Genomic DNA, 22,121 nt, shown 5'->3' on the forward strand with positions numbered 1-22,121 from the left:
CAAATACTTGTCAAGCTGTCATTCAAAACGTCAGCTATTGAGAGACATTCTGCTGATGCAAATAAAAGTCCATTCAGGGACATCTGAGAGGTTAAATGTTTCTTAAAAACATTTTGGACATTTTTTTTTTTTTTTTTTTTTTTTTTGCGCTGATTTACACTGGTACCATTTCTTGTTTCTGAATGCCTCCATATGGCGGTAATAAGAATGACACATCTGTTAGCTGAAAATATCTGGGTTCGAATACTCAAGAAAGCAACTAACGTAATATAGGCACTGACAGTTATGCGGAATTAACCGATCTCAGACGGAGGTTAGCAGTTTTGCTTCCGTTGAAAGAAGAGGAGTTCAATTTCCACCAATGACAGGACAAATTTTATAATTCTTTTTACACCTGTCAGGATTTTCTTCGGGAGAGTCTGGTATTTCCTCTCTGACGACAAAATTTACATAAATAACGCACCCAAGCCAAATGGTCACAGTTTTCTTGAAGATAAAAACCATTAACCTTCATCCATAACTGTCTCCATTAATGCTCTAAGAAATTTGATTCGATTGTTCCATTTAGCAAAATGATACGCAGTTCTCCATTACAATAATGTTATTTGATAGTGTGTACTGTTGGAAAGATATTATTTTATTAAGGACAAAACAGAATTATTAATTTTCTAGTATTACAAGAGAATCGTGCGTGTGTGTGTGTGTGTGTGTGTGTGTGTGTGTGTGTGTGTGTGTGTGTGTGTGTGTGTGTGTGTGTGTGTGTGTGTGTGTGTGTGTGTGTGTGTGTGTGTGTGTGTGTGTGTGTGTGTGTGTGTGTGAGAGAGAGAGAGAGAGAGGGAATGAACTATGATACATGCTTAAGCTACGAAATATAAAGCCAACGGTACAAGAATTAATTCCCGAATTTCTCAACCAACTGATTACTAAGTAATCGGAAAACCCATTTTTTAAAATCTTTTTTTTATTATTTTATTTATTTTTAAAATTTTTTATTTATTTTTACATAATCCAGAACCCCTGTTCTAGAACCAACCGTGAAGCTTTTCAAGTCACTTCACTCCTCCATGAAGTGGGAAAGTGGTCTCACATCGTACGATGAAATTCATGAAGTGTTGGTATATTAAGAAAACTACTAATTATTGACAATTTCCATAGTCACAAAATAGAAGATAATCTTCTGGCATATGTTGACTGGATAACCATACTCCACTGCAATTAATATTATTGAAATTCCTTTTTAATACTATATTTAATATATCAAATAAAAATACTTCTTTAATATCATTAAAATCTTTAAAACATTAAAAATTACAATGATTGAAATAAAATTTATTTAGAATTTTATACACCTTTTACTTTTATTTATAATTAATATAGAATTTTGTGCATAAAGTGTTTCTATGCTTTTTGCATAAGGCGAGTCATTTTGTGTGTGTGTGTGTGTATATATATATATATATAAATTTATATATAATTCATGTATAAATATATATATATTTATACATGAGAGGACCGTTAATCCTACCATCACAGTGTTCTCTAGCCAGTTTGTTTGCTTTATAGCATTAAAAATATCTGACTTTTCTACAGGAAAATCCTCCATATCTCGCATGTGACTCACTAACTGGTCTTAAGATGAAACCCTTAAACCACGATTACCGGTCTTTGGGTAAACGTCACGAATCAAGAGCGCCAGATTTGTAAAGCAAATGTTAAGATGTCATCTAAGTTAATGACAACAGTGAATTTGAAATCCATATTTGACATTTTAATACACCATTTTGATTCTAAGTGGATTAAATCTAGCCACAGAGGTATATCTTTCCTGGATATACTTCTAGACTTTCCTAGATTTACATTCTCCATCATATTCTTCAAGTTACCGAACAATTTGGTTCGAAGGTTAAGTCCAACACTATTTGGAAAATGGACATCGTCTATCAAAAAAGAAAAATATTTTCTTTAAAGCATTGTTTAAATAAGCTACTTATTGTCCAACTTTCAAATATATCGGTGATCTAAATCCATCTGTTTTGCATGTTCCCAGTATCGGCAGCATTGTGAGAAAAATGAATACTTCATCATCTTAATGGATTATCTTCACATCCTTAATCTTGCTGTTACAAACAATTATAAACCAAGATTAATCTGATTACAGTTTTCAAACAGTTCCATCAAACCACAGTTTAAGTTGAAGAACTCAGTTGCTTGATAGAACACTACCGAACTTCAAAGGTTGTTTTAGAAGTTGGTTAAATAGATCACGCTTACCAAATATAGCCATCTAAATATTTTGAACCAATGCGATAAAGCTTCTGCGCTTATTTTCTTCTAGACAGTAGCAGGTTTGTTTGGGTCTCGTCTCCCAATCCCAAAAGGTATGAACGATGGCGTCCTTTGGAAATACCTGGTTCCAATCCAGTCTAGGACATGAATAATTTTTGTAAGAGCTTTTCACTGAAGGTGAATTCGCTGGCATCAATGATGGAAGTTTTTTTTCGAGAATGTGAATCTTTGGTTTCAAATAGGCCAGCCGGCTAGAAAAATACACGCAATTAAAAAAAATTGTAATACTCCCCCCCCAAAAAAAATTAATAAAATTATTTATATCAAAAAATAAAATAATAATTAGATTCAAATTAGACAAGTCAAGAAGATTCTGAAAATAAATATCCCGCTACGAACTTGCTTTGTAGCTTCTAAATCTATTTGAATTGTCAAGATACCTAAACACTTTCACAAATGAATAAAATTAGATCAGTGCAATCGTTTCTAAACATGTTTACTAAGATACGAAGTACCCGGCTGTATATAAGTAATCACCTTAGCAATGATTAGCCCAACCTCCTTTAGACATCCGGTAATGAACTGACTCCATTGATAGAATAAACAAGGAAATGCGATAATTAAATTATTGTGAACGTAAACAAATTCCGAAAATATCACCAAAATTACCTGAAAAAGCAATTAACGAATTCAATTTGAATGATTAATCAGATATATAAACATTGCAAATTGTTCTCCAAGTATTTGTGGAGAACAATTAATCTGCACGCTGTTTCTAATAAACAAATCCGCATATGCAGACGTATTTGGTGAAAAACATGTTGAGTAGAAGTCAATTAAAAATATCTCTTACACACCCCCACCCTTTCATAATCTCCCGCTTTGAATTCAACACGATGTACAGAGAGAGATGTGCTTGTTTACCAAATGTCCTTCTCAAGTGCTTTGACAATGAACTGTCAAATAACGCTTGGAAAACCAGGTCATTAGGACAGTCATTTTGTACTATTAATAATACCTGAGTCTCCTTCATTTTGGTGTGGAAAACAACTGGAAAGCAATTACTTCTTGTAATTGCTTTTCATAATAATTTTCTAAATGTGGGTTTCGAATGGTCAACTAATTAAAAATACCACTTTGTGAGTTGGGTGGTTATTGCGAATGACGTATATAACTATAAAAGTGAAATTCAACGTATCGGTTGGCATTTCAATAAATGAAGCCACAAAGATAAAAGATATTCTAATGCTCAGTTTTAGGATCAGAATAAGTTGTAATTACTGATTGCTCACTTTTGATGCTAAACTTAATACGTTTCAGTCTAGTGAGTTTTTATTCAGCATTCCACTTTTTCACATATAGAGGTTTATATTTATATTAATTAAAATGTTAAAGAAATAACGATAAATGAAAAAGGGCATTCGTTTTCTACACAAATCCCATTTTAATTTTTTGATCATTGGAAGCACTAACAATATTAACAAAGATGACTAACGCAAAAGGCTTTCTGCATTTATCTCCTAAAAAATAATAATAAAATGCTCCACTCATCGCATTCCCACTTATTCTACAGACAGCTTCTTAGCTCCACATACATCCTTTGCTAAACGTACACATCGTACAGGTGGGTTTCTGGATAACCCCTTACACCTGACCGATTCCACATATTGCGACTTTTTACATCGACCTCATCGGTCCCATGAGGCTTTACTTACAAGCGACAAGGAATCATTTCTAACCTTTCATTATTCCTAAGAGATCTTAATCCTGTTTACCCCTAACCAGTAATGTTAAATCCTCTACAGCCGCCCATATTTTTAAGTTAATTCCGTAATAAGTCGAAGAACAATCCCGCAGGGCTGTGAAACGCATGCCAAGAGAGAGTGGGATGTTCTCCGACTGTGTGTTACTCTCCACATCTTAACTGGCAACTTACGGTAAGATTCAAATCGGAAATCAATACCGTTACCCTCCTTTCCCACTTGATAACGAACATTAGTGTCCTTCAGTCTCTCTCTCTCTCTCTCTCTCTTTCTTTCTTTCTTTCTCTCTCTCTCAGGCTAGATCTTACTTTATTACTCTTGTTGTTTCTAAAGAATGTGTGTGTGTGGGTGTTCCTATGGAAACGTTGCTATAGTAACCTCATTGTAATTAACGCATATCTTCGCTCTTTACTAACTTGTTCTTAGGAAACAAAAGTTAAAAGTAACAAATTAAGGGAGTAACTTGATTCCTACCTTTCAGCGTTACTGGAAATAATCTCTGTTTTTAGCGGGTACGGATCCGACTGCCAGTTACTCCCAGTGCGTCTAGACGCCAACTACTTGGTCCTTCCCGCGGTTTTCCTACCTACGGGAAGCGATTCATAGCCCAGTCTCTATCGATACAAGTAAAGTCACGGCAGCGACACAGTGCAGAGAGTCTCTGGGAAGTGGGCCAATAGGAGAACGGCTTTCATTTAGCAGGTTGCCTTTAAACCAATCAATTTCGTGGTTACATTTGCTTAAAGCATGTTACATTGAGAGTCAGAAGCGAGGTGTGCCACTCAGCCTACGGTTGTGGTAGTACTGCGGATATCAGTGAGAAGTACGTTGGTGGGCCAGCTTTCTGCGTGGGAGACCGATCTACAACAGCACCCCCTGGTGTTAGACACTGACTCTACAGAAATGGTCAGTGCTTGTTGCGCGAGTCCGTTTAAACATTTTTTTCTTTTTTTTCTTTTTCTTTAAGATAGCAGAAAACGGTCGATGCTGTAAGAAGTACCCGGATTTGAAGTGTAGTATGGTTTATTCCGTGTTAAATCCTCCTGTCAGTTTCTCTGGGAAGTGATGAATGACGTGGAGTAATGTGTAGAAATATTGATCTGCTGACTTCTCCGCTCCTGTAGGGAATGCAGTTTACAGCGTTATTGCAGTACGCGTGAGTGAGACTCTGGCTAGTAGGCTAACGCCATTTCTCGCCCTTGGAGTCTGCAATACAGTCTTCAAGAAGAAAACGCGATACCGGTATTTATTACCACATTTTAAAACAAACTAAAAAAAAAGTCTCCAGTTAGGGTTGTACTAGTGCTTAAGGCAGCCACAAATATTACAGAAAGATTCTTCTGGTAATTTAATTGTTTCAGAATTGCTCGTGAACCGCATCTTATCCGGTGGTTGCTAGGAGACCGAAGCATCCGTTTCATTGACTGTTTTTTTTTTCTTTTTTTTTTCTTTTTATTATTCCGCTTTCAACAATGAAAGAAGAGAATGTATTCCCTAAGCGATTGATTTTAAATTGGAATGCGTCTGATATTCATTTAGGGACACGTAGATGACGTCATATATAATGATAACCTTATGGCGACCGTATAATAAAAACGGCTTTTCTAAATGATATTTTCTATGTGATCTTCCGCTGCTATTCTAACATATGGTTCACGTTATTAGGATGTAATATTCGCACTCCAAACATGTTTTAAAATTATAAATGAATTAAAATGATACAGAAATACAATATCGGGATTTTCAAGGCATTAAAATAATAAAAAGAATAACTTGTGAAAAATAACAAACACCGCAGTTGTCACTTCATGGCGTTACTTTAGAAAGGACAGAAGGTAAGAGCTGAGAATGAAGGTTTGGAAATTGAAAAGTCCTTTTTAGGACTTCACGGGTAACAAATGGTAATGCTTGCCAATGAAGTTTTAACTGAGGCTCGGCTATTGCCGTTACCCAGCCATGACTAGAGCTTTTTAGCTCAATAACACTCCATCCACACAGATTTACTTCATTCAGATGACGGGATAAAGAGTCAAGGACTCAGTCCATCGCCCAGTTCTTATAAGAACTAAAAATAAGAAAGCTGAGAATGAAAGGACAGAAGGTAAGAGCTGAGAATGAGATTACAGGTGTGAGTTTTGACCCTTGGAGGATAATGGATGGCACGTTGTAGCCAATGAAGTTTTCTAACTGAGGCTCGGCTATTGCTGTTACCCTCCTGCCATGATCAGAGCTTTAGTAGCTCAATAACACCTTATCCCTACACTGTCCTCTACAGATAACGGGGAAGATGAAAAACATTTTTGCTTCGCCCCTTTAAGCCAGTCCTTATAAGGACTATAAGGATATAAGCTGAGAATGAGTAAGCTTGTTGAGAATTTTCACCGAGACAGCAAATGCCATGAGATGTCTGTAAAGTAAGCTGGTTTTGCGTACTTCTCAGATATTTTAAAGGAGGAGAGGTGATTCCAGTTTACAAAATAGAAAGAAATAAATACTTAATCTCCGTCTAAGACCGACTAACTTATCTTTGGAAAAAAAGTTGAAGTGAATTACGATAGACTTACAGCCAGACCAAGATCCAAGTTCTTGTGAAACATACAAGTAAGTGTGTGTGTGTGTGTGTGTGTGTGTGTGTGTGTGTGTGTGTGTGTGTGTGTGTGTACAAACATGTACTCTGAACCCAGAATCATAATACAAATGAACATCAGTGCTTTGTTTTGTTTTTCACTTATTTGAGTTCAAAGTAGAAGATGAGTGTATTCATATTCGTACACTAGTTACCAATAATTCTACCGATACTTTAGCAATTTACAATTGATACTAGTAGACTAACCCTAATATCGCTTATGTGCACCATTGGTTTTGATCATCTCCTACACCCTTTGAGGGAGGCTTTCTAACAATGCGCTGCAGACAGGTGAAATTTGTCTCCATTCCTTCATCAAAGCAGCACTGAATTCAAGAACGTTCAACAGCTGTAGCTTTGTGGCATTGTCATCTTTAGTAACACGGGTACGTTTCATAAAATACCTCTAAGTGTAGGCAGCACCTGATTATTCAGAATATCAAGGCACTGAGCTGTCTTCATGGAACCACGGACAACGATCAGTGGTCAGACCCCAAGACAGTTGAATGCACACTACACCATTACTCCTCCACCACCAAACTTTCCTAGGGGGGGGGGATAACACACTGTGCTAACAAGTGTTCACCAGGCTGCCTCCACACCTGCACCCTGCCATCAGACTTTTAACAGGTGAACCTTGATTCATCGCTCCAGAGAACAGTTTTCAATTGGTCAATTGTCCAGTTCACACCTCCTTTGCACCAGGCCAGACGAGACGCCTAGTTGTGTGGTTCGGCTTGTGTTCCGCTGCTCTTCCGTGTAAATCCAGTAAATGGACTTCTTTTCATAGAGTCTTAGTGGTTACTATGGTGATACTGGCACTATGGAACTCATTATGGATGGTCTACGTCGATTGTAGCCAGTTTTTGCGTGCAACCCGTTTTAACATCCTCCTATCCCAGTCAGTCGTTTTTGGCTGCCACTCTGGGTGTTTTCCTTCACTTTGATTTTGGATGCTCCAGTTGAGAGACAATGGTAGTAGGGTTGGCACTAGTGACAAGATCAAGATCAAGATAAGATAAGGAATCGTTACGTGATTGGTTGTTCATTTGATGACGTCATTGCGGGCATGACGTCATGAGATTGGAATGTTTGGAATTTCCCTGGGGGTTTATGTGTCAGTGACATGAGTTCTTGTGTTTTGATTTGTGTATGGAATTATGGGTGATGGTAGAAATAAGGATTCATGTTGTGATTGGTGAGGCACTAGTGACAAGATCAAGATCAAGATAAGATAAGGAATCGTGACGTGAATGTTTGTTGTTATCAGATGAATATAAGTGATGTCATTTGTTAGTGTAAATAAGTGACGTCATTTGTTAGTTGTAAATAACTGACGTTATTGTTTTGAATGGAAAAGGGAGATATATTAGTGGATAAGGAATCGTGTCGTGATTGGTGGGATACTTCTGACAAGATCAAGATCAAGATAAGTTAAGGAATCATGATGTGAATGTTTGTTGTTATCAGATGAATATAAGTGATGTCATTTGTTAGTGTAAATAAGTGACGTCATTTGTTAGTTGTAAATAACTGACGTTATTGTTTTGAATGGAAAAGGGAGATATATTAGTAGATAAGGAATCGTGTCGTGATTGGTGGGATACTTCTGACAAGATCAAGATCAAGATAAGTTAAGGAATCGTGACGTGAATGTTTGTTGTTATCAGATGAATATAAGTGATGTCATTTGTTAGTGTAAATAAGTGACGTCATTTGTTAGTTGTAAATAACTGACGTTATTGTTTTGAATGGAAAAGGGAGATATATTAGTGGATAAGGAATCGTGTCGTGATTGGTGGGATACTTCTGACAAGATCAAGATCAAGATAAGTTAAGGAATCATGATGTGAATGTTTGTTGTTATCAGATGAATATAAGTGATGTCATTTGTTAGTGTAAATAAGTGACGTCATTTGTTAGTTGTAAATAACTGACGTTATTGTTTTGAATGGAAAAGGGAGATATATTAGTGGATAAGGAATCGTGTCGTGATTGGTGGGATACTTCTGACAAGATCAAGATCAAGATAAGTTAAGGAATCATGACGTGAATGTTTGTTGTTATCAGATGAAGATAAGTGACTTCATTTGTTAGTTGTAAATAAGTGCCATTATTGTTTTGAATGGAAAGGAAGATATATTAGTGGATTAGGAATTGTGTCGTGATTGGTGCGACACTTCTGACAAGATCAAGATAAGATAAGGAATCGTGATGTGGATGTGTGTTATTATAGAGTTTGGAATGTTTGGAATTTCGCTGGGACTCTCGTCTGTCAGGGACATTACGTGGTATGTTTGGTTCACTTATAGCATTGTGGGTGAGTTTAGAGATACGAATCGTGACGTTATGTGTTTGGAAATTTCTGGGGAACACATGTGTCTCTGTGATATCACATGGAGTTTTGGTTTGCCTATGGAATTGTGGATGATGTTTTTGAGATAAGATAACTTGGAATTTTCCCAGGGTGACACACATCTGTCATTGTCATCATGTTTTGTGTTTGGTTCTCTATAGATGGCTGTACTAATTTTCCAATACATTTTGGGGTATTTCTTTCCTGTTAAAGGGTGGGAATTCTTAGAGTAATTCGTGATGGCGGCAATGTTTCGAGCTTTTCTGAATAATTTAATTATATGCTAATGCCACTCAAACATGCACGTTTTTTTCTTCTATAGATGGCTGTACTAATTTTCCAATACATTTTTGGGATATTTCTTTCCTGTTAAAGGGTGGGAATTCTTAGAGTAGAGTAGAGCCTACTCGCAACAGAGTTTCGAGCTTTTCTGAATAATTTAATTATATGCTGGTGTCCCTATGGCATTTAAAAAATAAATTAAAATAAGGGACAGTTAAATGGATTACAAAACCTTTTGTATGTATTCTAGAAATTCTAATCATAATCTAAATTACTTACAGTTTTCCGGAATGACTCTTTTAAACGTGAATATTCCAAAATAGTTGAATTTTATATCCACACCACAACACAAACACAAAAACCACAAAGAACAAAATATCTGTCAAATACTGTAACCTGAAATAGTTGAGTACTTCTTCCTTTAGATATCCTACCGTGGGATTTTTTCATGAGTAATATTCGCCAGCGAGCGTTACTTCAAATCACAATTTTAGCATTCACATGATTCGTTCATTGTGACACACATATCCTAAATCGTGTGTTTTTCATGAGTAATATCCGGCAGCAAGCGGTTACTTCAAATCGCGGTATTCACCTTTTTCATGACTCCTATTCTCCCTTTGATGTTTTGGGCGGTTTTATCAGTTTGGGGAAGTACGACTGTTTTTTCTAGTGTAAAATTCTTATGACAAATATCCTAAAATTATTCATTTCTGATTAAGGATTTTATATAGTTATTGTTTTCAAGTAGATGGCTTCTTTTCTGTTTGTTTACATTTTGTGTAGCTAGGAAACTGGAATTTGTTCCAAACAAATATTAGCTATGTAATATATACTTTGTTAATTTCTATGTTACCTTTTATTTGACTGTAATATTATGAACAAATTGTACTTGCTGAATTTAACATACAGAAATTAAATAAAGTGAAAAAGACAGTGTTTTTTTTCTTATTCTTCTGATTTAACATTTGTGGTGATGTTCATAGTGTTTGACTTGCCACTGGTTACCTTGATGGACCTGTGGTTTCAGTCCGGATTTCTCCATGACTGCATGTCATAAAAAGTCCAGCTATTCCTGTCTTGGGCCTTTCTTCTCCATTTTCTTCCAACTTTCTTAATCATTGGGTCTTCCCACCTTAAGGCTGGTCTTCCAGGTTTCCTTTTGGTATCTCTCGGATACCAGTTTGTAACTCTGACTGTCCATCTGTTGTCTCTCATTCTGACGAGATGTCCTGCCCATCTTCTTTTGCTGTTGTAGATTGTTTTTATTATATCTCCGAGTCCAGACTTCTTCCTGATTTCTGTGTGTCTGACGTGGTCTATTTTGTTTATATTGCCTATTCTTCTTTCTATTGCACATTGAGTTGTTATTAAGCTTTGTTCTTCTTTTAAAATTGCGTGCCATGTTTCACTGCCATAAGTTAATGCTGGTAAGATGTGACTATTGAAAAGATGGGCTCTTATGTCTATATCTATGTTTTGGTTGGTAATTGCTGATTTTATTTTGTTAAAGGCTATCCAAGCAGCTCTTTTTCTCCTTGCTATTTCATTTGATATATCATTATTCATTTTTATGGACTGGCCGAGGTAGATGTATTCTTCAACTTTTTCGATGGTGTGAGATTCTAGAGTGATTGTATGATCTTTACAGTATTTGTTTTTCATCCATCTTGTTTTGTCAGGGTGTATTTCCAATCCAATTTTTTGGCAGATTTGGCTTATGTTATTCAGTATTGATTCTAAGAGTTTGGGTGAGTGAGATATTAATACCACATCATCAGCGAATAATAGGATATTTAATATTTCGCCATCAATGTTTATTACATCTTTCATGTCAATTTTTCGAATGATGTTGTCCAGAGTAGATGTGAAGAGATTAGGTGATAAGACATCACCCTGACGTACTCCTCTACTTAAGATAATTTTAATCGGGAGATTGAAAAGGGTGATATTTGTTGTGTTTTCTTTGTAGATATCATTTATGAGTTTGATATATGATTTTTCTACGTCTTGTTCTATTAAAGCTTGGCATACTGCGTTATGCTGAACAGTGTCAAATGCCTTTTTAAAATCTATAAAAAGAAGATAAAGTGGGATCTGGTATTCTCTGCATCTTTCTGTTAGCTGAGTAATAGTTTGAATGTGATCTGTTGTTTAAAAGCCTTTTTTGAAACCCGCCTGTTCTTTGCAGCTATTTTCATTGATGGAGGTTTGTATTCGGTTTGATTCTGGCCAATATTTATGTGTGTGCTAATAGACAGATAGGTCTGTAGTTACTGATGTCTTCTTTTTTACCTTTCTTATGCAGAATTGTGGTCTTTGATGTTTTCCATTCAGTAGGTACTGTCCTTAATTGTATATATATCAGGTAAATCTCTCTGCTAGAGCTTTACAGAGTATTTGTCCACCCATTTTTAATTTATCAGATTTTACACCGTCAATTCCTGGTGATCGGTCATTTTTCATATGGTGGATAGCCATTTTTATTTCTTCAGGTAGGACAGATGGTATTTCCAGATTTGCCAAATTTTCGTCTGGTACTGGAGCTGCGATTACTTGTTTAGATGAGTAAAGATTCTCATAAAACGATTTTACTATTTTTTCCATTTCACCTCTGTTTGTGTGTCTGTTTCCTTGATTGTCTATGATGGCTGACGGTAGTGGTTGCTTCAGATTTATTTCTTTTTCTACTTTTTTAGGCTACTTTTAGGCGGAGCCTAGCTGCTTCTGCCAATTTTGTTCTTCTATATATGTTATAGTCGTCTTTGATATTCTGCCTCAGTTGTTTACCAATAATTTTATATTCTAGACGATCTTTTCCTGTATCTTTCAGTATTCTTCTTTTCTTCAATAGTTCTATTGTTCTTGATGATAGGCGTTTCCTGGAAGGAGGAAGTTCATATTAGGTTCTTTCTTTGCAAGTTCATTAATTTATCGTTAAAGTTTGTTAAATCTTCGTCGATGTCATTTTTTAATTTCCAATCGGTTTCTTCCACCTTTTTTCTAAATTCTTCTGAGTTTATCTATTTTGAGCGTTTTTTATGGTTGGACTGTGCTCGTATGCGTTCTTCATTTTTTTTTATGTATTTTGAGAGCGGCTCTTATTGGACGGTGGTCTGAATAAATGTCACAGTAAGTTTTCCCAATGATTTCGACATTTTATTATTCTTTTGCAATCTGTTAGGATGAAATCAATTTCATTTCTTGTCTCCCCATTTGGAGATTGCCAAGTCCATCTTTTTCCAATTCTCTTTTTAAAGAAATTATTCATAATGTACAGCCTTTCTGCTTCTACAAATTCTGCCAGGAGTTCATTGGTGCTTATGTATAATTCACCTGATTTTTCTCCATGTAACATTTCAAAACAAGTTGAACTATGGTTTTTACATAGTTCAACTATGTAAAACTCATTTCTGTTAGTCCCAGTTGACTGTTGTCCTCTCAGCCCGACATTTATTTCACAGTAGGGATATATATATATATATATATATATATATATTTACCACAATTATTATATTAGATATTCTTTCCAATACAAATAAATAATTATTAAATCTCATTTCGAATGAAAATTAGCTCAGAACGAAAAAAAATGTTTACCCTCAAATAAATATTTATGATCACAGCAAACAAGAAATTCATCACCCTTTGAAAGTTTTGAAATTCATACCCATATTGTTTTCATCATTTGGTATCATTTAAATGAAGAACGGATCTGGCTATTAAGTTCGTTAATGTTTTTTTTTATTTTTCTCTTCCAATGGTGAGTAATTTTTGATATTTGCATATTGATTCATTTGTTATCTGCATGCTACGATACCTTTTTATTTTTTGCCACTTTTCATGTGAAATATTTTCCACTAAAATTCTGCCTATTAATTTACTACCCATTTCCTTTTGCTTCCGAGAGTTGACACAGTTTCACTGAGTGGATTTTCAAAAAAAGAAAAAAAAAAGAAGACTCTGGTTAGTTTGCGGCATGAAATTTTACAAGGAGAAAAAAATGTTATGGTCTTACTTAAATTTGTATAACACATCAACGACACCCAATTTGTTCATTTAAATTCACACATTTTATTTGAATGAAATATTGTTTACAAATTGTATTTACTCAATCTAACATGCAGAAAATAAATAAAGTGAAAAATACAATATATTTTTTTGTTCCTTAATCTTCTTATTGTTAAATTTGCACTGTTGTTCAAAGTTCTTCCCATGCTTGTGGGATTTCTATCATGTGGTTTTTGACAATTTGACTTTCACCTGAAAGTTAATTTTCATTTGGTGATCGTGAAATTTATTACTGTAGTAAAATTAAGGGTTGCATATTTATTTTTTTGAAACCAATACATATACTTCTGAGAATTATTAAAAGCACAGAATCTTTCATTATGTTTCCAAAGGCATTTTAAAGTACACGTTATGTTTTCACGTTTTGGGCATCCAATTTCATTTAAATCAAGAACAGGCCTCCCTATTAACCTCATTAATGTTTTTGATTTTTCTCTTCCTTTGGCGAGTAATATTTGATATTTGCATGTTGATTCTATCATCCAATTTCTCAGTTTGTCCAGAGATAGTGAACCAATTTCCCACTTCAGCTGATGGTTATATTTTATTAACCAAGAATTCTGTTTTTTAAATCTTTCAGGTAATTCCTTTCAACTACAAGGTGATTTTGTCAATGCATATCTTACACTAATTCCATCAGAAATACAAATTTCTTTAGGAAATAAATGTGAAGTCTTATTCAAAAGAAATTGACAATTAATCATAGCAATAATAACCGAAAACTGATATTTTTCACCCACTGTCAATTTTTCATATTCGTTTTCCTTCATTCTTCTTCTTAGATTACTTCATATAGCACCACAAATAAATAGTTATTTATTATTATTATTATTATTATTATTATTATTATTATTATTATTATTATTATTAGCTCTGATCTTATATTTTATGTTATCTTTCTGCTACAAAATTCTAAACAGTTAGAACTTTTCACAAAGAAACTTTCAAAGAATTTTGTGTCTCACCCATAATATTTACATTGCCAAACACAAAACACCACAACAAAAAGCAGCAGCTGCAGTGGATGAACGATTACCTTAAGTCCAAAGTCACTTGACTCCATGGTTTTTTCTTATAGTACTGTTTACGCTTACTATATGCCCTATCCTGACGGTTATTTCAAAAATGAACCTTTTGCACAGATGATTCAATGACATGTTTTCACATACTGTGGGATATACTGTTGGTGAGTTTTTATCTTGCTTTGTGTGGAGAAAGGTAAAATTTGTATATGTGTTATCTGGAGAGTACAAACATTACTAATATATGCTATCTCTCTGTAAAACAACCAAATTCTAACAGTTCGGATTTTCGATTATGTGAACAAATTGTTTTTAGATAACTCAAACAATGTCAATAGGTAGCATTAGACAATTTCTAAAATAATCAATACATGGATATCAGTTTTCAACACTCCCCCCATTCCTGGCATTAATTTCACAGTAGTGATTTTTTTTAAATAATTAAACAGAATTGCATTAAGGTATAAAGTTGTGGATTTAAATATCAAATTCTAATCAGAATAACTGAGTAAAAAATTCACTGTGGAAAAACACAACAACAAATGCACACATTTTTGTTCATTTAAGTTTGCAAATGCATATTTTATTTTGCTGAATTACTATTTACAAGTATATTCACTGAGAAAAATTCAAAACATGTAATTACCTAAAAATATTTCACAATATTTAGTTTAGACTCTTAACATTTTCCAAAAGTTCAATGAATAAAATTTTTGTTACTCACTGTTTCTTGGTTACATTATATCTAGCTGGTCATGCAAAAGAGTTTTTAAATCAGTTACCAAGGTAAGCACACTTCCATACATTTGATACCGTGTCAGTCTGGAAATGACACCATGCCTCCCTAAACATTCTGTGTATTCTTTTGTCACCAAATATACACAAAACGTTTTCGTAAAATGCTCGTAAATGTCCCAAAATAAAGAATCTTTATTGAATTGAACAAAATCTTGAAAGTGTAATTTTACCATTGGTGAATTTAAATGATTAGTGATAATTTTCCCCATGATACGAATAGCTGGTAATTCAGTTTCCAAAAATAGTAAATAATTATCAATGTTGTACATTTTTGGTGAAAATCTCTCAGCTTCTTCACAACTAATAGAAAAAACTTTACTTCCATCAGTTCCTGTATCAGCAAGTATTAGTTCCCCATCTTGGCATTTCAGAATATAACACTCACCGAGGTCCATTTCATAGTCAACTCTGCTTTGCAAGTAGCCGAGGATATCAGACCATGTTCTGCATAACTTTTCCCAAGTGGTCCTGGATAAATACATCACAATGTACGTGTCTTCTAAAATAATAATCGGTTTCCATCCTTTTAGAGCTATGTGATGAGTTTTGTCTGGTGTTATTTTCACGAAGAAAGAAAATTTCAATGACTTTTGTGACTCACCCATTATTTTACTTTACTTTCCTGGATACAAAACAACCACAACACAATACGATAGCTGCACTGGATGAACAAATTGTCGTAACTGCAAAGACACTTGACTCATTTGTTTTTCCTTATAGTACTGTTTATCTGACCCTTAACCCTGACCGTTTCTTCCAAAATGAAACTTTCATTCAGATGATTCACAGACATGTTTCTACATGCTGTTGGATATGATGTTGATGTGATATTATCTTACTTTGAGACATCATAGAGCAAATCTTATCTCTGTGGCTAGAAGGGTAGTCTATATTATTTTTCCTTATTATGTTAAGTATTTTATCCTCAAAAAGTGTTTTTGATGTTAGACTATGTGACAGTTCTCTCACTCATATGTCCAAAATTGTTGGGATGGGAAAAAATAGCATTAGCTGGTGGAAGTGAAAAGGTCATCAAGAGGGTGACAGAGGTCTTCCCTGCAATGCTCCCCCACCTCATTCCCCTAATCCCACCATCCCTCTATTCTCCCCATCTCCTCCAGAAGATGTCTGCTTAGCCTAGTGGAGATGAGCGAGATCATCATATGCAGATATCTTTTAGTAATGTCACCTCCAACTAATACTGATAACTTTGAAGGGAAAAAACCCAACTGATAATGATAAATGCATAGGGAAAAAAAGAAAGAAACGCTTCCCTGCAATGCTCCCCACAACATACTCTAAACCCCTCATCCCTCTCTCCTCCAGAAGATGCCTGCTCAGGCTAGTGGAGATGTGCGAGCTCATCATTTGCAGATATGTTTTAGTGATGTCACCTCCAACTGATACTGATAACTTTGGAGGGGGAAAATGCGATTTGAAGTAACTGCTCGCTGGCAGATATTACTCATGAAAAAATCCCACGGGATGAAATCAAATGGAAGAAGTACTCATCTATTTCAGGTTACAGTATTTAAAGAAATTTCGTTCTTTGTGGTTTTTGTGCTTGTGTTGTGGTGTGGATATAAAATTCAACTATTTTGGAATATTCACATTTAGAAGAGCCATTCTGGAAAACTGTAAGTAATTTAGATTATGATTAGAATTTCTAGAATACATACAAAAGGTTTTGTAATCCATCTAACTGTCCGTTTATTTTAATTTATTTTTTAAATGCCATAGGGACACCAGCATATAATTAAATTATTCAGAAAAGCTCAAAACACTGCTGCGACTAGACTCTACTCTAAGAATTCCCACCCTTTAACAGGAAAGAAATACACCAAAATGTATTGGAAAATTAGTACAGCCATCTATAGAAGAAAAAAAATTGTGTATGTTTGAATGACATTAGCATATAATTAAATTATTCAGGGTGTCACCCTGGGAAAATTCCAAGATATGTTATCTCAAAAACATGGCTCACAATTCCATAGGCAAACCAAAACACCATGTGATATCACAGAGAGACATATGTTCCCCAGAAATTTCCAAACACATAACGTCACGATTCTTATCTCTAAAAAAACCACAATGCTTTAAGCGAACCAAACACACCATGTAATGTCCCTGAAATACGAGGGCCCCAGCGAAATTCCAAACATTCCAAACTCTATAATATCACACATCCACGTCACGATTCCTTATCTTATCTTGACCTTGTCAGAAGTGTCCCACCAATCACGACACGATTCCTTTTCCACTAATATATATATCCTTTTTCCACTAATATATCTCCCTTTTCCATTCAAAACAATAACGTCACTTATTTCCAACTAACAAATGACGTCACTTATCTTCATCTCATAACAACAAACATCCACGTCACGATTCCTTATCATATCTTGATCTTGATCTTGTCACTAGTGTCCCACCAATCACGACACGATTCCTTATCCACTAATATATCTCCCTTTTCCATTCAAAACAATAATGTCACTTATTTACAACTAACAAATGACGTCACTTATTTACAACTAACAAATGGCATCACTTATATTCATCTGATAACAACAAACATTCACATCACAATCCCTTATCTTATCTTGATCTTGATCTTGTCACTAGTGCCCCACCAATCACAACACGAATCCTTATCTCTACCATAATCAATGACCTTCACGTAACTGACATATATGCTCCCAGGGAAATTCCAAACATTCCAATCTCATGACATCACGCCCACAATGACGTCATCAAATGAACAACCAATCCCGTCATGATTCCTTATCTTATCTTGATCTTTGTCACTATTGCCTACCCTACTACTGACAATGGTAGTTATGGACATGTTACCAATGTGACAGCCCATGATGACACCTCTCTCAAAGTCACTGAGTTCACGTCGTGTTGCCGTACCACTTGTATTCAACTACTATGATAAACTACTACTTCCTACTATCTGTACGTCCGTGCGGTTAGCCTAGTGGCTGTGCGCTTCGCAACCATATGACTGGGGAAGGAGTGTCTTAAGTTCGATTCTCGTCAGAGACGTGAGGGGCTTAAGGATTTTCCTCAACCATAGCCAAGTTAGCCGGTCTTGGGCGTGAACAGTAGGGTTTTCCCCAGTTTATCATGGGGTTTTTCATCCCACAAACAGGCAAACCTGACCCCGTGAACAAACAGGATACAACCATAGGATAGAGTACGGCAAGGAAGTTACTTCCCTAGTATGGTCAGCATAGCTGCCTCTACCCTCCGTGTGGATGCAATGGAAACTAATCAGTAATCACTATCTGTACACCGGTTTTTATGTTATTAACAAACTCGGAATATTCCATAACTTCAAATAACAGGAGTGTCCTGACAATTATTGGTAGATAGTGTATATCTGAAATGGAAAATGTTACATCTAACTGTTCTGTTCTAGCATGGTCCTTCTGCCATAATCAAGATTTACAAGAAAAAAAAAATACAGTACAAGGTTATATTAAGTTTATGTTGAGCTTACAAAGGCGTACGTGTCATCTCGGTTTAACAACGTAAGAAATTATAAATAACAGATAAAAGAGAGAGGACGGGGAAAGAAGCGCGTTGATAATAAGGATAAGAATATGGTATTGTGAGACCAAAATCGTTGGTCTCTTGCAAAATTTATTAAGGAGCTCAATTTTTTTCATGTCTATACACTGATGCACCCACGGGGGAGGCGATAATTAACCATTCTAAGAGCTGCTGTTTACAGATTGATGTAGATAGTTGATAAATATAGAAGGAAGTTCAATCCTGAAACTCTCTCTCTCGCTCTCTCTCTCGCTCTCATGCCTCGTGTTTAAAAGGACCTGTACAGATCCAAAACTCGAAAAGTTTTGGATCTTTCAATAGGGAAGCCGAAGTAGCCACTCTGAAACGGAGATAGCGGTGTGTGTGTTTGCTCGTAATATTCAGACAAAATCGGTCTGATAGTGCAAGCAGTTGACAGAGGTAAAACACCGACAACTAGTAGACATCAAACACAAGCGTAGCACTGTCGAGTTGCGCATGCGCGACTATCTTTCGCGAAGAACAATGCCACATTTGTTCTTCATATGAAAACATCTGACTTCAACTCCCTTCTAGGACACGAGGAATTTTTACAAGGACTTTTCAAGTGAATGTAAGTGAGATAGAGTCATACCGTCATTTCCTCACACACACACACACACACACACACACGCTTTTTAAATACACAAGTTGATTGTTGAAAACAAAAATCACAATGCGTGTGCATGTGCGTGGAAGGCAATAATTAATCCAATCAGTGTTTTTTTATATCGACTACATACGCTAAATATGCCGGATTTCATCTAGTCACCATCTTATAAAAATTGATCACTCCTACCATTCGATCTACTAATAATAGTTCTTAGTTGAACTGCATAGATAAGCATCATCTGTTGTGTAGTTCATGCATTCCAAGAAATGAATGGCCGATCTTGTAATAAGTGCATTCCAAATATAGGCCTAATAATAGGTAGGGTAATTATTGCATTTGAAATATAGGCCTAATAGAAAGCGATGAAATCAATGCATTTTTTTTTTTCAGATATAGGCTTAATTATAGCCTAGATCAGGTTCTTCACCTTTTCGAAGTCAAGGAACACTTTTGATTATAAGAAAATTTTGGGGAACACCAAAAGCATTAGGGTCATAAAACTAATAATAAAAATATGCATGGACTTGCCTTTTATAAAAATTGAACTTATTTTAATGCGGTACTTGAGCTCGTCGGTTTTTGCAGAATTCAGCAATATCAGGTCTAATAGGTGATATAGCTACCCTTATCTCTTTGTCTATATTAGTAAGTCTTTCACGCCTTTTAGTTTTTTTTATTGGTTAATATTGAGAAACTGAGCTTACACAAATATGACATCGAAAACTAACAAAATTTTCAGTACCCTTGCGGAGAGAGCTGGATATACGGATTGGCAAAAATCCAAAATTCTTCAAGAACTATTTCAGAGAATTTCATTTTTAGAGTACGATCCGTTGAAAAGGTAACTAATTGTTCTTCTTCTTGTAACGAAAATTCACAACTCGATGTATTAACTGTGCCCAATGGATTTCGTATCCAGTCATAATTGTGTATATTTAAGGAAGGAAAGTAACTTCAATTATTTTCTTCCAATATTGTTAAATGTTCTGTTATAACGGAAATAATTCCCTCGAGATTTTTATTATTGAGCGACGGAAATATATCTATTGTATTTTTTTTTCTGATATGCGGTTTTTCCAAAGAGATACTTTTTTTATGAAAAGCTGACAATTTGTCATTGGATGTCAAAATATTTTCATTTTTCTCTTGGATAGTTGTATTAACGATATTTAAGTAATTAAAAATGTCTGCTAAATATCCATTTTAGCAACACCAAATATTATTTCGATGACATTTTACAAAATCATCTGTCCCTTCATTTTGAAAAAAGGCCAATAATTCATTTTTAAGTTCTAAAATTTGAAAAAGCACTTTACTCCTGGATAAACATCTTATTTCAGTGTGCAAAAGCAAAGATTCGTACTTGGCTTTCATAGATATGCAAAGTTTTTTTAAAAAGGCGTGCTTTTAGAGGTCTTGACCTTATGTAATTCCCCACATTTACAACTTGATCAGTACAGGTTTTAATATTGCCGGTATTGTTTTTGAAACTAAGGATTCTCTGTGAAAAAAAAAAAAAAAAGAAAAAAAAAACAATGCGTAGATATAATATATCCTGCAATAGAAGTCTTCAGTTGTTAGGATCAGCGTAGACAATTACACTCAGAACTGTGTCATGTGACATCTTTCACTGGCGGAACACTTGAAACCAGTTCGCGGAACATAAGTGTTCCGGGAAACACCAGTTAAGAACCACTGGCCTAGATAATCCACTAGTTCAAAAAGGGAAAAAAATCGGCCTGTTGGGTCTACGTCATGTTGTTAGATTCAACGTATTACTCTTTTTAAAGAAAAGTATAGCATATGAGAATTGTACGCTTTTTTTAGCAATCAGCAGTGAAGAGAATGTTACCCTGCAAGGGATCTTAGAACGTGTCAGAATGTTTGACGTGTGGTGCACAAATTGTGTTTCGAGTGGAAGAGGATCATTTAACTTACTATGATCACCTGGAGCGAGACAAAGTATAGCACATGCTAGGTGAGGGGTGGTTATTTGGAAAAGATAAAACATCATTCCTTAGCGCGCGCGCGCACGCACACACACACACACACACACACACACACGCAGAGAAAAAAAAAAGAGAAGATAAGTGACACGAACGTCGACCTTCCACCAAAAACTTCAAACCATTTTTCACAAGGGGGATATAAAACATGTCAAGAAAGTTAAGAAACTTTCCACTTCCCTTTTGTTTGACCACACAACAACGAACACAGTCTAAGATTGAATTTTTTTTTGTTATTTTTTTTTTTTTTTTTTTTTTTTACTAGATAAGAAAGCCAAGAGGATTTATCTGTACTTCCCATCTTCCTATCAAGGAGGCTGCGGAGTTTTACGGTCAAACATTATTTGGGATGAAATAAAAATGACATCGTAGTTTTGTGTGAACACCACTAATTCATCACACCCTGATAGCGGCACGTGCATGGGAGGTTGCATTGGTACGCTGACCTCATTTTGCATGCATAATCATAAATAATAGTTGGTGGGTGGAGTGAAGGCAGAGGCGATAATAAAATGGGATTAACGCTTGTTGAAAGAGAACGGGAAATATGAATTACTGCCACTTGACAAATTAGTGAAGGCTTTTGAAAGTAATTTGAAAGTTTGTTACCTCCCTGGGTGTGTCCCCGAGTACTAAGACACACCTCTACAAATCTGTTCGTCACACTACTCTGAGTTTCATTGGATTATGTCAAAATATATATTATACTAAGCTCTCTA

The 22,121-nt window shown here is 35.3% G+C and overlaps 1 protein-coding gene across 1 annotated transcript in view; it reads right to left on the minus strand.

The window, feature by feature from the left end:
* LOC150110287 (uncharacterized) overlaps positions 1-4,720 on the minus strand; it is a 129,871-nt gene extending 125,151 nt beyond the window's left edge. The window contains exon 1 of the mRNA XM_090398761.1: positions 4,524-4,720. The gene's annotated coding sequence lies outside the window, so the exon portion shown is untranslated. The remainder of the gene's footprint in view (positions 1-4,523) is intronic.
* Between the last annotated feature and the right edge of the window lie 17,401 nt (positions 4,721-22,121).

Source organism: Typopeltis vanoorti, chromosome 1, assembly GCF_054136105.1.
Source record: "Typopeltis vanoorti isolate ZY-2024b chromosome 1, IOZ_Tvanoo_1.0, whole genome shotgun sequence".
Taxonomy (NCBI): Eukaryota; Metazoa; Arthropoda; class Arachnida; order Uropygi; family Thelyphonidae; genus Typopeltis; species Typopeltis vanoorti.